General features: G+C 38.9%; 1 long non-coding RNA gene across 1 annotated transcript; it reads right to left on the bottom strand.

The window, feature by feature from the left end:
- Positions 1–2,411: 2,411 nt before the first annotated feature.
- On the bottom strand, positions 2,412–5,106 carry LOC118500918. Its single transcript, XR_004903508.1, has 3 exons — positions 4,692–5,106; positions 2,510–2,529; positions 2,412–2,469 (listed from the first exon to the last, which is right to left on the bottom strand). It is a non-coding gene; the product is annotated as an uncharacterized LOC118500918 (long non-coding RNA).
- Between the last annotated feature and the right edge of the window lie 8,315 nt (positions 5,107–13,421).

Genomic DNA, 13,421 nt, shown 5'->3' with positions numbered 1-13,421 from the left:
ATTAATATAATATAATATAATATAAGGTAACAAGGGAGCTCTCCGTCTCTCTCTCTTTCTTCTCTCTCTCTCTCTGGATAACACATGGTCACCTTGTTCATTCATGTGTTCTCTCTCTGTTGGGAACAAGAAAATTAAGAACTAAATGTGACCTTAGTAAACAGGAACCATATTGTAGCTAAAAGGAACTAACAAGGGAGACAGAGTGTAGGATGTAGTTAAGCAAACGTCCTGTGTCATGCAAATATTCTCCCCTGGGGCTGCTAAATAAGCAATGCTTTGTTTAGTTTTAAAAATTTGAATTTTACCCTGTTCCCTCGAGCTCAGTCTCTGTAAGCAAATAGCTAACTGCCACATCAGCTTCTGTAAAATGCTTGCTTGCTTGCTTGCTCGTGCCAAAACCCCTATATAAGAACCTAGCTGTGAGCACTCGGCACGACTCTTTCATCTGCAGCCCCTGTGGGTACTGTGTCTCCGGACACTTTAAGAGTTCGCCCCTGCAGAGGTTAAACTTGGCCAATAAAGCAACATCTTTGATATTCTGAAAGTCTCCGATATTTGTTCTTGCGTTTGCTGGATGCAACACTCTCTAAGCAACAGTGTTGGCTCCAGGTGCGGGTTTAGGCACAGCACCAACCAGAGTGCAGCAGGGAACAAAGGCTGAGCTAGCCAGATGGGGATAAAGACATGGACTGAACCAATGTCACAGAATGTCTGGACGCTGACCCTATATCTGAGCCCAATGAAGACAAGGCTGAACTTTTATCATGACAGGATGAATGAAGATGAGACATGGAAGTGAACCGGGATGCCCTTTGTGTTTACTTTAACTTCAATAAACTTACTACACCACAACCTCCCATACTTGGGTCCCTGGAATGCTTTCCTTGCAGCTCCATGAAAGAGCCTTATTTCTACTGGCAGAAGTTTGATGGCAATCTTCCATGTTCTTTGGCTTGTAGAAGCATCACTTCAGTCTCTACCTTCATCTTCACGTGGTGTTCTCCCTACATGTCTGTCTCTGTGTCCAAATTTTCTCTTTTTGTAAGGACATCAGTCATATTGGACTAAGGCCCATCCTAGTGACCTAGTTTTAACTTAATTAATTACATTTGCAATGGCCTTAATTGTAAACACAGCCACAATCTGAGCTACTAGAGATTAAGACTTCAACATATAAATTGGGGTGGGGAGGAGCACAAGTCAACCCATAATAGTAACCACAGAAAACTATATCTAATATATTACTAAAAATTATGAGATGAAAAGAAATACGAAAGTGTGACCTTTACACAGAAAAAAGTAGGCAATAGAAAGTATTATTGAAAGGGTTCAGATTTTAGGCTTAGCAGATAGTTTAAATATAATTTTTAAAACTAATGGAAAGCATGCTTAAGAAAGTAAAGAAGGTAGGTTGACAGCATGTAATTAAATAGAGAATATCTATTCAAAAGGTAGAAATCTTTTTTAAAAAGGTAGAACAAAATGGAAATTCTAGAGTTGGAAAATATAATAACCAAACTGAATCAGTCACTAAAGTTTCTCAATAGCAAATCTGTGCTTCCAGAATAAGAAATCAGTGAACTTGAAGGTAGATCTACAGAGCTTATACCATCTGGAAAACAGCAAGGAAGAAAGAATCAAGAAAAATGAACACAGACTTAGAGAAATATGGGACACAATTAAAACATATACATAATGGTAGTATCAGAAGGGGAGGAGAGAAAGAAAGTAACAGAAAAAAATATTTTAAGAAATAATATCTCTCAACTACCTCAATTTGAAAGAAAACCATTTACTCATTTCAGAAGCTCAAGAAGTCAATGTAGAGTAAATTCAAAGAAATCTACACCCAGGCACATGGTTAAAATGTTGAAAGATATACTGACACCCTTGAAAGCAAAAACAGAAAAACCTTCACATACGAGGTAACTCTAATAAAATTAAAAACTGACTTCTCAACAACATGCTTTTACATTCATTCAGTCCCCTTGAGCAAGCCAGCTCCCCTCTACATTGTTAGACAACACACTTAGATGTCATCTGTCCCACCTCAACTTCTTTAACACTGTTCCCAGCCTTTGTCCCAGGAGCAGTCTACTTTTCCTTTCCCTCAGGGCCAACTCCCTCACATGCATACTCCAGCTTTTTGATAAACTTCTTGCCTGAGTGCTATTTTTGTGGTGAAATCTATTTCTGTGTCTGGAGTTCCCAAGAACCCCTGATGCTAGTAACACTCACTAATACGTTGTTAATGTAAGAAATGTCCGAACCTGTAGAGAATTTTTATGAGTTGATTTGAGTTAAATTAATGACAATTGCAGGAAACAAAATCTCAAGAGATTGAGAAAATGCTTTGGAAAATGGCAGTTTTACCATTTTATATATCAGAACCAAAATGGAAGACTTAAGCCTTTCTGGTTCCCCGGCCATCTTGGTGACTGTGCTTGGTAGGGGTCCATTCCACACCTAAGGGGTCTATTCCACACCTAAAAGGTCCATTCCACACCTAAGGCAGGAAGATAGTGGCTGAAAAAGCGGAAAAAGGGAAGACTTAAGAGGGTTACATGAAACTCATTGGTGATAGATTAGGGAAGGGGGGAGAGCAAAGCAGGGAAGTCACTGAGTTTAGATAACAAATAAAGTGGGTAAACACATACTTTTTCTGCATTGGAGGGTATAGGATAGTTAACATTTATAGCACATCGAGATGGTATGCAGCAGAACAAGATAACAATGAGGGGCTTGTGGTCTGTGTTCTGGTGGGAGATTGTGCACTGAAGGCTTTGGCAAAAGGGGAGTAAGTACTCTGACATTCCAAAGGTATGTTATTGTAGATGCAAAAAGACAATAGACAAGCTCAGTTAAGGTAAAGAGTGACCTTTGTTAAGAAAGATACGAGCCTCAGACTTGACTGCCTGCCATGACTCCCCTTTAGTTAGGAAGTTTTGATTTCAGACTATCCTTTGTGGTTACTTTAGGTCTCTGAGTTTTCAAGGTCTGCCATGCAGGCCTCTTCTGAGCTTGTCAGGTTTAATAGGTGACTTTTTTTCATCCACAAAGTTAAGGCACATATCAGAAGCCCTAAAGTAACCACTAAGAAAATAACTGAATAATATAGTGAAAAATAATGAAAGGAATTAAAATATTGCACTAGAAAATATTCACTTAATCCTAAAGAAAGCAGTAAAGGAAGAACAGAAGAATAAAAAAATACATGGGAGCCCCGACCAGGTGGCTCAGTGGGTTGGAGCACTGCCCCATACACCAAAAATGTTGCAGGTTTGATCCCCAGTCAAAGGACATACTGAGGTTGTGGGTTCAATTTCCAGTCAGGGTGCATATGTGAGGCAACCCATAGATGTTTCTCTTTCACATTGATATTGCTCTCTCTCTCTAAAAAAAAATCAGTAAAATATAAATTTGGTGAGGATTAAAAGAAATACATGGGACATATGGAAAACAAAATTAAAATGACAGACAAATCCTATTGTATCAGTAATGATATTAAATGTGAATGGATTAAATAATTACATCAAAAAGCAGGTGATCAAACTGGTTAAAAAGTGATATACAAGTATAAACCATCTCCACAAGACACACTTTTAATTCAAAGATAAAAATAGGTTAAAACTAAAGTGATGGGGAAATATATACAAACAGCAAACATGAGAGCTGGAGTTGCAATACTATTATTAGACAACATCAACTTTAAACAAAAAATATCACTAGAGATAAGAATATAATGATAAAATGGCAAACCCATCAGGAAGATGCTATAAACACATAGGTACCTAATAAGAGACACAAAAATACATGAAGCAAAAATGGGCAGAACTCAAGAAATAGAAAATCCAATGACAATTGTTAGAGATTTCAATATGGCACTTTCAATAGTAGAACAACTAGGCAGAATATCACAAGGAAAGAGAGAACTGGAACAAAACCATAAACCAAGTGGACCCAAAGACATCCACCTTACAGCAAGAGAAAACACATTCTTCTCAAGCATGGAGAGAGCACTCTCCAGGATAGCCTCATATCTTGAGGCTGCATAAAGCAAACCTCAAGAACAGGACCAAATTAAATATACATTTTAAAGTTTTTTTCCCACAGATTTATCAACATACAAACATTTAGAAAAATTTTTGTTTGCTTTGTTGCACTAGTAGGATGGGATATGAGTATTTGCAGTTGTCCTGGGACACACTGTGGTGAGGATGACTTGAGCATTTTTGAGACACCCACTAAGCTAGATCATTGTATAACAACATCTTTTTTTTTAAAGATTTTATTTATTTATTTTTAGAGAGGGAAGGGAGGGAGAAAGCGAGAGAGAAAGAGAAACATCAATGTGCAGTTGCTGGGGGCCGTGGCCTGCAACCCAGGTATGTGGCCTGACTGGGAATCGAACCTGCCACACTTTGGTTCGCAGCCCATGCTCAATCCACTGAGCTACACCAGCCAGGGCTATATAACAACATCTTTATTGGAGTAATTTTTCTTTCTATTCCTTTCTCCTTTTACTCTTTTGGAGTCCAGCATCCTGTGGCTTAATTATTTATATTAATTCTATCCTCTTATCAGCTTCTCTGCTTGTTCCAAGTTAGAGATTTATAGTGCAGAAAGAGGTGTAGATTAAGAAGGGAATATAAAGAACAAAATCCCAAACCTATACAGCTGAAAGGTACCTGCAGTTAAAACCCTGCCAAAGTGTGTTTGGAATATTGAGCAGTGCAAATGCTGTGTGGTGATCTTGTGATGTGATTGTGGTTGGGGGAGGAGCTGAGCTCAGCTGAGAATTTGTGTACGGGCTGCAGGTGCCTGGGAAGCGCTGTGGCTCCACAGCACAGAAATAAGTGGCTGAGTCTGTGGTCTTGGAAAAGGAAATAAACAATGTACTGTGGCGTTCCTTTTTCGTAGCATTTAAGTTTCCATTCCACTTTGTCCCTGAAGGAATGTAAAACAGGTTGATGAGGTGGCCCTCAGAATTTTGGCGAAACCATTGCACATTGATCACAGAGGTGGAAAAGTTGCACCACAGTGTGGAACTGGCTCCTTCCTGGAGACTCAAGGCTGAGGGATTCTGCTCCACCTGCAGCCCTTTTACACCTGACGAGAAACACAGAAACAGTCACAGTGATGGTCAGTTTAACACCCACAAAAAAAAAAACAGAAAATGCCCCCATAAATCATGAGAATGATAGAAAGTCTGCCAGACTCGTGAGCAACTTCTCCCTTCCTCAACAGTACCCCCCGCAGACTCACATCTGGGACAGCCCCAACTCACAGTAAACATGGGTGCACAAAAGCCCCAGCACAGTGCTCAACAGCCTCTTCATGATGCTTTGCCTTGTTGCTTGGGACATTTTCACCCTAAGATGTATTTAACTGTACCCTGCCTGGATGGTGAGTGATATGGTTTCATTCCGGAGCTGTTCCTGCACCTGCAACCAATCAGCCTCACTCAACAAACCATGCTCAGAGAGTGACAGGAAGCCCCACCTTTCAGCCTCACCCCTACTGAGAATGGGCTGGATGGAGAGTGGTGGAAGGAGAGTGAAAAAGAAAGGTCACTATTGTATTACTTGAGGGACGTTTTCTGATAATCCTGGAGGTAGTAAAGAGTGTAAGCAGGAAAGGAGGGGCTGTCTCCCCTATCTATGCTAACTAAAACCTAGGGAGGACCATAAAAAGAACATTCACATATTATATCCAAGTAACAGGCTTCTGTTCTGACAAAAGGATCTTTACTAACCTATAAATCAATCACATGAGAGTCACTGCAGTCATGCAACATAATAAGAATGTAAATTTATGTATTATCTACTTAATGAATTCCTATTATTGGACTGTATGACATCTATGGATGGGAACTCTCCTGGAATAACCAAGACTAGTGGCAAATCTTGTAAGAAATGAACCAAATGAGACTGTAAATTGTCAAGAAAAGAATAGGATATATTCAGACATTATTTTTAAATATTATCCTTCCTGCCTAACATCATGTTTTTCTAATTTTTTCATTTTATTTTTTATTTCTCTTATTTATTCTATTACAATTTCTCCCCTTTGCTCTCATCCACACAGCCCAGACTCTGCTTCCTCAGTCCATCCCCACACTGTTGTCCATGTCTATGGGTCATTCATACATGTTCTTTTACTAATCCCTTCCCCTTCTTTCCACCATTCCCCCCTTCCTCTTCTCCTTTGGCAGCTGTCAGTTTGTTCCATGTTTCCATGTCTCTGGTTAATGGACTAAAAAACTGTGGTACAGTACATTTACACGATGGAATACTACACAGCAGAAAGAAAGAAGGAACTCCTATTTTTGCAATAGCATGGTTAGAACTGGAGAGTATTATGCTAAGAGAAATAAATCAGTCGGTGAAAGACAAATACTATATGATCTCACTCATAAGAGAAATCCAATGTTTTTCTAATTCTTATCTGTAAAAACTTCCTGTGGGTCATGCTGGCAGTTTAGTTCATCTTTTTTCCTCTCTAATTCTTCTGATGTCCTCTTTTCTTCCCACTTTTGCTTCTCATTACATTTTAGTTTCATATTCCCCTTACTGCCTCTCTTGTCCCTTTTTTTTGGTTTTCTAGTTACAAGAAAGAAACAGAAAGAATATTAAATAAAAGATTGCATTTTATGGTTTAGAAATAATTTGGAAACTGATATTTAAAAATCAGTTTCCAAATCAGGTAATAAAAATTTAAAAATCAGGAAAATCTAAAATCTATACTTTGGAATTCTTATTCTTCCCTTTGCTTTATATGACTGTTTTATCCAGGAGTCATTTCTGATAGCTACAGATAAAGATGATGTAGATAAAGATAATGATAACAATGTAAATAGAGATATATGCATTATAGCTATCAACTTCTAGTACTTGAATCAAGGAATAGACAAAGCTATTAACTGAGAGAAATACTCAGCAAGAAGCATATTTCTCATGAGTTGGTAAGAATTTTGTTTGTCTTCACACACAATTATTCTTCCCTCTTTACTATTACTAGCCCCTATTGCAACACTAGCTTCCTCACAGCAGTCTTGGTTTAAGAAAAGCCTATAGCATCTCCTAATGGGCTAAACCTTAAGAAAAGAGCACTTGCCAGTCAGCAGATGAGACGGCTCAGCCTAGCCTTCCTGCCTAGGGCTATCCCTGTGGATTGACTTGAAGCTCTAGAAATGTCCACAAGAACAGAGAGTACCATAAACAGGACCATGAGTCCCCACAGTGTCTTTTATGAAAATAAATTATTTTATATAATGTAATTATCTGTAATTATATGAAATCAATTCATTTATCTTTTACCTGTGAACTTATACAAGAAAATAAGCCCTCCAAAGTGATTCGATCTAGTTTAGCCAATATATTTAACAATGTTCACGCCCTGGCTGGCGTAGCTCAGTGGATTGAGCGCGGGCTGGGAACTAAAGTGTCCCAGGTTCGGTTCCCAGCCAGGGTACATTCCTGGGTTGCAGGCCATAACCCCCAGCAACCGCACATTGATGTTTCTCTCTCTCTCTCTCTCTCTCTCTCTCTCTCTCTCTCTCTCCCCCCCCTTCCCTCTCTAAAAATAAATAAATAAAATCTTTAAAAAAAAAGAATGTTCTAGATCTAGGAAAATACAAAATGAATTAAACACTATATCTTCCTCCACAGAGCTTGTGACGTGGGAGAGATGGACATCTCTGTAAATGTAATAAAAGCCTAAAGAATACCATTATAAAAACATGATAAATACTACATGAACACCAAGACAAGTAACAATTACTTCAAGCTTGTATTACAGGAGACAATTCAATGAAACATGTGACACTGTAGCAGGGTGCAGCCAGGACTCCAAATAGGGATTTGTAATGGGGTCCAGAACTCAGGGTGTCCAGGAAATATTAGAAAAGTATGGAATGTCCTCAGCCCCACAAGTCTGAACTGGGGAATGGGACATGTGGAGCAGGGCCATTGAGAGCTGTTTTATACAGCAACAGCTTTGCAGCTAACCTCTGGCATGGTCATCTAACATATCTATAAGCCTTTAACTGATTTCATAGATATGTTAAATAGCCGTGGCCATGCTTTGAGCCAGGGGGTTGGGAGTGACTTCCACCCAGGATGTAAGTGGGAGGCAACTCCCCCTGGTTACAGCACCTGCATGCCAACCTGAGAGCTTGGAAATGATTGGCTCCACACCATGGGGCCACACCCTTCTGGACTTAGTTTGGCAGCCAAGAAAGACTGGAAGAATATGGGAATGCTGGCACATGTAACTGATTGTGGGAAGAGTCAGAAATGGTGTGGCAGAGGAAGATTGGAGCTGAGATTTAAACCCAGGTGCAGCAGACATGTGGGATGGTTGGGACCACATGGCTTTGGGGTGCTCCCTTTTGTCACATGGCTTAGGAAGCAGGAGAGACCTTGCTGGGAAGGAAAGGGGTGAAAAGATTCTTGCTAGTGGTCCATGGGAAGGTGCCACATGGTTCTGGTTTAACTGGAGATCATGGTAGCAACACAACTGATGGTGCCGGGAACTGGGGACTACCTGAGCCACGGACTTCTACCTCTTTTCCTGAGATATGGTACCCCAAACTGGGAAGAGGGAAAAGGGAGGACTGTGTATGTTTGTGGTTATTCTAAAGGACTTTAGTATTTTAATGAAGACATTAAGTCATTACTCTAAGTCTGTATAACTTTTTGAATAAATAATTCCTTTCCTTTTCACCAATCTCTGGCATTAAGAGACATCTTTCCCTGGTGGCATCCAAGATGAGCCTATAATGGGGGCGGATACCCCTGGAGTACAATGATACACTATTTCCATTCGGTAATAGTATATCATTCACCCCTCTCCCCTGGAGTCTGTTCTGTAACAATACTGTATGTCTTCTCTGGAAGTGCAAAGAGAGGATAATAACAAAAGCAAAGATGAGTGATCTTTCACAGGGAGCCATTTATTTTAAATACAAGGAACAGAGAAAACGAGCAAGTGTGTTGAAAGGGCCACTGATAACATACACACACAAACAAGATAAATGTACTGAAGAACACAGGGTGTCTCTGTCACTTGAATGTGGACACAGAGTGTAACCTTAACCAACACACCGTTCAGGCTCAATGAAAATGCTTGTTCACCACCTTACCACTTGTCCTTGAAACTGCATTTGAATATCAGAAAATGTTGTGGGCTGTGCTGCTACTGACATAGAAGACAGACTCTGATTTGGAATTTGGGGGACTTGAGGAATGAGGAAAAATTAATTAACTAGACCATTCTTTCCTCTCAGATTGCATGGATATAGTAGGTTCTTACAAAACAAAGTATTATTTCCTAGGAGTGTTCAGGATTCATCTTGCTTCTCTTACGTATTCATCTGTGGTTCTGAAGGGTGTTCATGAATTATCAAAGTATTCACTGTAGCTGCTCATCCTGGCCTGAATACCTTGCAGTATTAAACAATGTTACTTTTAAATTGTACATGTTTTTCCAAACTTAACCCAATAAAGAATGATACTATTTACTTGAGCAATTAGATGGACATTGAAACAAAAATTGTGAATAGTTTTATTTTTATGAAAATCTATAAATTTTAAAATACATTTAAAATAAAACTTTAGTTTAAAATCCATTTTATTAAAACAGTTGATCATTTTTATGTTTTAATTTTAGTAGATTATTTTTAAAAATAACCAGTTTTGAAAATGTGAAAATAATTTTAGTTTGTGCTCTTGTCTCTGACACTATAAATAATAATAATCCTCTATAGATGGACTTTGAGGTAAAAGCCATAAAAATGAAGACCTCTATATTTTCACTAAAGTAGAAAAGGAAGTGATCAACAGACACTGAAGATCAGATGAATTATTCAAGAATGCTGTGAGTGTTTACTAATGGCACTGTGAGAAATAGTGTAAGAGAATAAGATGACCAAGGAATAACTGGTTATTATGGGCACTAGGTGGATATTAGAGAAATTGAATTAAAATGGAGAAAAGGAGGAGAGAGGTAACCTGGATGGGTCTGATAGAGAAAGGGTGGGTCAGCCACTCATACACAGTCAACCCTGGGATTCCACATGGAACTTTGGCATGATATTGTTTAATTTAGAATGTCTACTACTGGAGACCACTGAATGAAGAAGGTCTTTTTTCCTTCATGCTATATTGTTTTTGGAAAAGTTACCTTGTATGCATCCTTCAATGTCAAGATTTATTAAGTCTACCAATCTCAAATATTTTAGTCAAAGAGCTGGAGTCCATTGAGGAAAGAGACCTCTCAGATTACTAATAAACTAGTCTGGAGATAAAACAGTTTGAAATAAGCAATTGTCCTGGGTTTTCTGATTGCTTGAGAGATGAGATGAATAATACAAAGCAATTCTCTGAATTGCCTTATACCAGCTCAGCCACCATAGCCATCACTATCTCCATTGACATGGGAGCCAGTAAATTTCCTCCAGCTTGTTGAAAATCCTACAGCCTCAGCCCTGGCTGGCGTAGCTCAGTGGATTGAGCACAGGCTGCGAACCAAAGTGTCGCAGGTTTGATTCCCAGTCAGGGTACATGCCTGGTTTGCAGGCCATGACCCCCAGCAACCACATATTGATGTTTCTCTCTCTCTCTCTCTCTCTCTCCCTCTGTCTCTCTCTCTCTCCCTCTCACCCTTCCCTTTCTAAAAATAAATAAATAAAATCTTTAAAAAAAAAAGAAAATCCTACAGCCTCATTCCCTGTAGAATCTTGACTCTAGAGGATAAAAATGCTGCACTTCAGAAAACAGGACTTTTCTCAGCAAAATGGAGAGGAATAGAAAGGAAAACAATTCAAGATTTCCATAGGAATCAAACACTTCCCAGGATTCCCATGCCTTCACAGGACATGGAGCTTCCAGGAAATAACCCAGAGTCTGAGACCCAGAGTCTTTTAAGCTGTAAAGTCTCAGGAGATGGTGATCAGCTCCCCCTAAAATCTCAGTCACCATGTGACTCACAGCACAGAAGTACTCAGCTGAGTCACTCCTACGGGCTGAAAGCTTCCTCAGGTGGAAGGTTTTATTATTCCTAAATTCAGCCTCAAAACCTTTGATGCCTGAAACAAGGCTGTTTCCAGAAGTGTACTTCAGGAGAAACCGGAATCCCGGGCTGGGGTATTGCACATACCAGAAGAGATACAGTTAAAAGGAAGAAAAATAGTTGCACTCAGCGCCAGAGGGGCTCCTTTCAGGACAATGACCTGGCTGTCCAGCTGGGTCACTGACTGGGCTCCTGTTCCTCCGGAAACATCAGTGCTGTGTCAATAAACTCAGCTAAAACAAAAAGTTTCTATTCAGAGTCAAAACAAAATAGAGTTCCATTTGTGGACAAGGGAGTAAAATGGAATGTTACTCACTCATGAACAGGTACTCCCCAAGCATCAAGGTGAACACTAAGGTCGTGGCCTAGCAGTGAAGAAGCAGCAAGCTCCTTTCTGAGAGATTCCCCACAAACAAAAACAAATCTGATGACTGGGAGACTGAACCCAGATGGCTCTGAGATTGAGGAGGAATGACAGGGGATTTAAATTTCTTCTCCTCAGAGACATTGTAAGGGACTGTTAGGAAGAAATGCTCTCTTGACAAAAAAACTGCTTGCTTCTGGCATCTGAAATCCTTTATAAGTCATTATCTAAAACCTGCTATCAGAATGCTCCTTATTCTGAAAAGCCATTTCCAGTTTAGGCAACTATGCCTTCTGGGGCAAATAGAGAGCTAAGGAAATACAATTTTTGTGAACCTTCCCCACCTCCCTTCTGCCCTCCTATGGTTGATATTTAAAGCATTATGATTATGAACAGAGGAGTGTTTATGTTTTATAGGCAAACATAAAATGGGGAACTTTCAAAAATAGACAAAATTGTGAATTGAAAAATTGTATGCAAAATAATTTTTAGAATGAGAAATAAAATCATAACCTAGTACAAATTTTAAAAAACAAATACCACAAACATAAAATCTAGAAAGTGACATAATATTTTTTGTTTATTTCTCTATACATATTTTAAATTTATTTTTAATTGTTGTTCAAGTACTGTTTTCTGTCTTTTACTCCCATCCCAGAACACCCCCACAGTGTTCCCCCTCTATACATTTCTATAATGCTTTTTGTTTCTATGATTTTTGGATCCTTTTAAATTGTCTCTTCTTATGACAATACACTTGTAATACTTCTTATAAAGAGAAAAAAAGATAATTCAGTCTTTACTCAGCATGGTTGATCAAAATTTCTTTTTTGAAATTCACAGTGAATTTTGATATTACCACATTAGTTTTTAGGATTATAGTCAAATTTGGGGAAGTATCTATCAAGTTTCTTTGTGCTGTAAAATTTCATTACATTTCAAGATTTTTTATGCTGTAGCAAATCCTAAATATTATGAACTGATGACACTCATTATCCAGTTTATTAAGCCTGTATTAGTTTTCTATTGCTGTGTAATAAAATACTGCAAATTTTGTGACTTAGGGCAATACCCATTTGTCTCACAGTTTCTGTGGGTGGGAAGTCTGCGCACAGCTAAGCAGGATCTCACAAGGCTGAAATCAAGGGGTCAACTAAGACTGGTGTGTAATCTGAGGCATGGGGGTCCTCTTCCGAGCTCATGTGGTTGTTGGCAGAATTTATTTCCTTGTAGCTGTAAGAGCAATGGCAGCTTGCTTCCTTAAAAATAGCAGGAGAATCTCTCTGACCTCAGGAAAAACCTCAGCCCCCTTTCAAGGAGCACACAGAATTACATCAAGTCCACAAATCTCCATTTTGATTAACTTAAAGTCAAACTGATTAAAGACTTTAGTGACATCTGCAAAATCCCTTCACCTTTGTCAATAATGTAACTGATTGTGGGAGTGCCACCCATCATCTCTAGGTCCCGCCCAAACTCAAGGAGAAGAGATTATACAAAGCTTGTACACCAAGGGGGCAGAAAACTTGGGTATCATCTTAGAATTCTGCCCACAGTTCTGTCCTCAGTGTACATGTGCATTATGAGTTTCATATTATTCCTGTTAATGTAAACACTTTGTGACCAATTAGCAGGAAGTTAATAAAAACCTTAATATGATTATGCATGGCTGTTTCAAACCAAAGGAAGGATATAAGCAAAGGAAACCTCCAGCAAAGTTAAGGAATCCAGTGTATATAGAGTGGGGTGCACAGATATGGCAAAAGTGGGCAGTACAACTTATATACAAGAGTATTGGAACCAGTTAGAGATGTGAAATACAGTTCTAAACACTGGGAAGTTGCTGATGATAGACTATCATGCCTTTAAGGAAACAAAGCCTTCTTAATGGAGCTAAACTCCCACCTCAAGAATCTAGAAAAAGGAGAGAAAAAATTGAAACAAGCAGAAGAAGGAAAATAATAAAGATAAAAACCAAAAT

Source organism: Phyllostomus discolor, chromosome 1 (genome assembly GCF_004126475.2).
Source record: "Phyllostomus discolor isolate MPI-MPIP mPhyDis1 chromosome 1, mPhyDis1.pri.v3, whole genome shotgun sequence".
In the NCBI taxonomy this organism is placed as follows: Eukaryota; Metazoa; Chordata; class Mammalia; order Chiroptera; family Phyllostomidae; genus Phyllostomus; species Phyllostomus discolor.
Note: the sequence above shows the minus strand (reverse complement) of the source record. Positions and strands in the feature narration are given on the sequence as shown.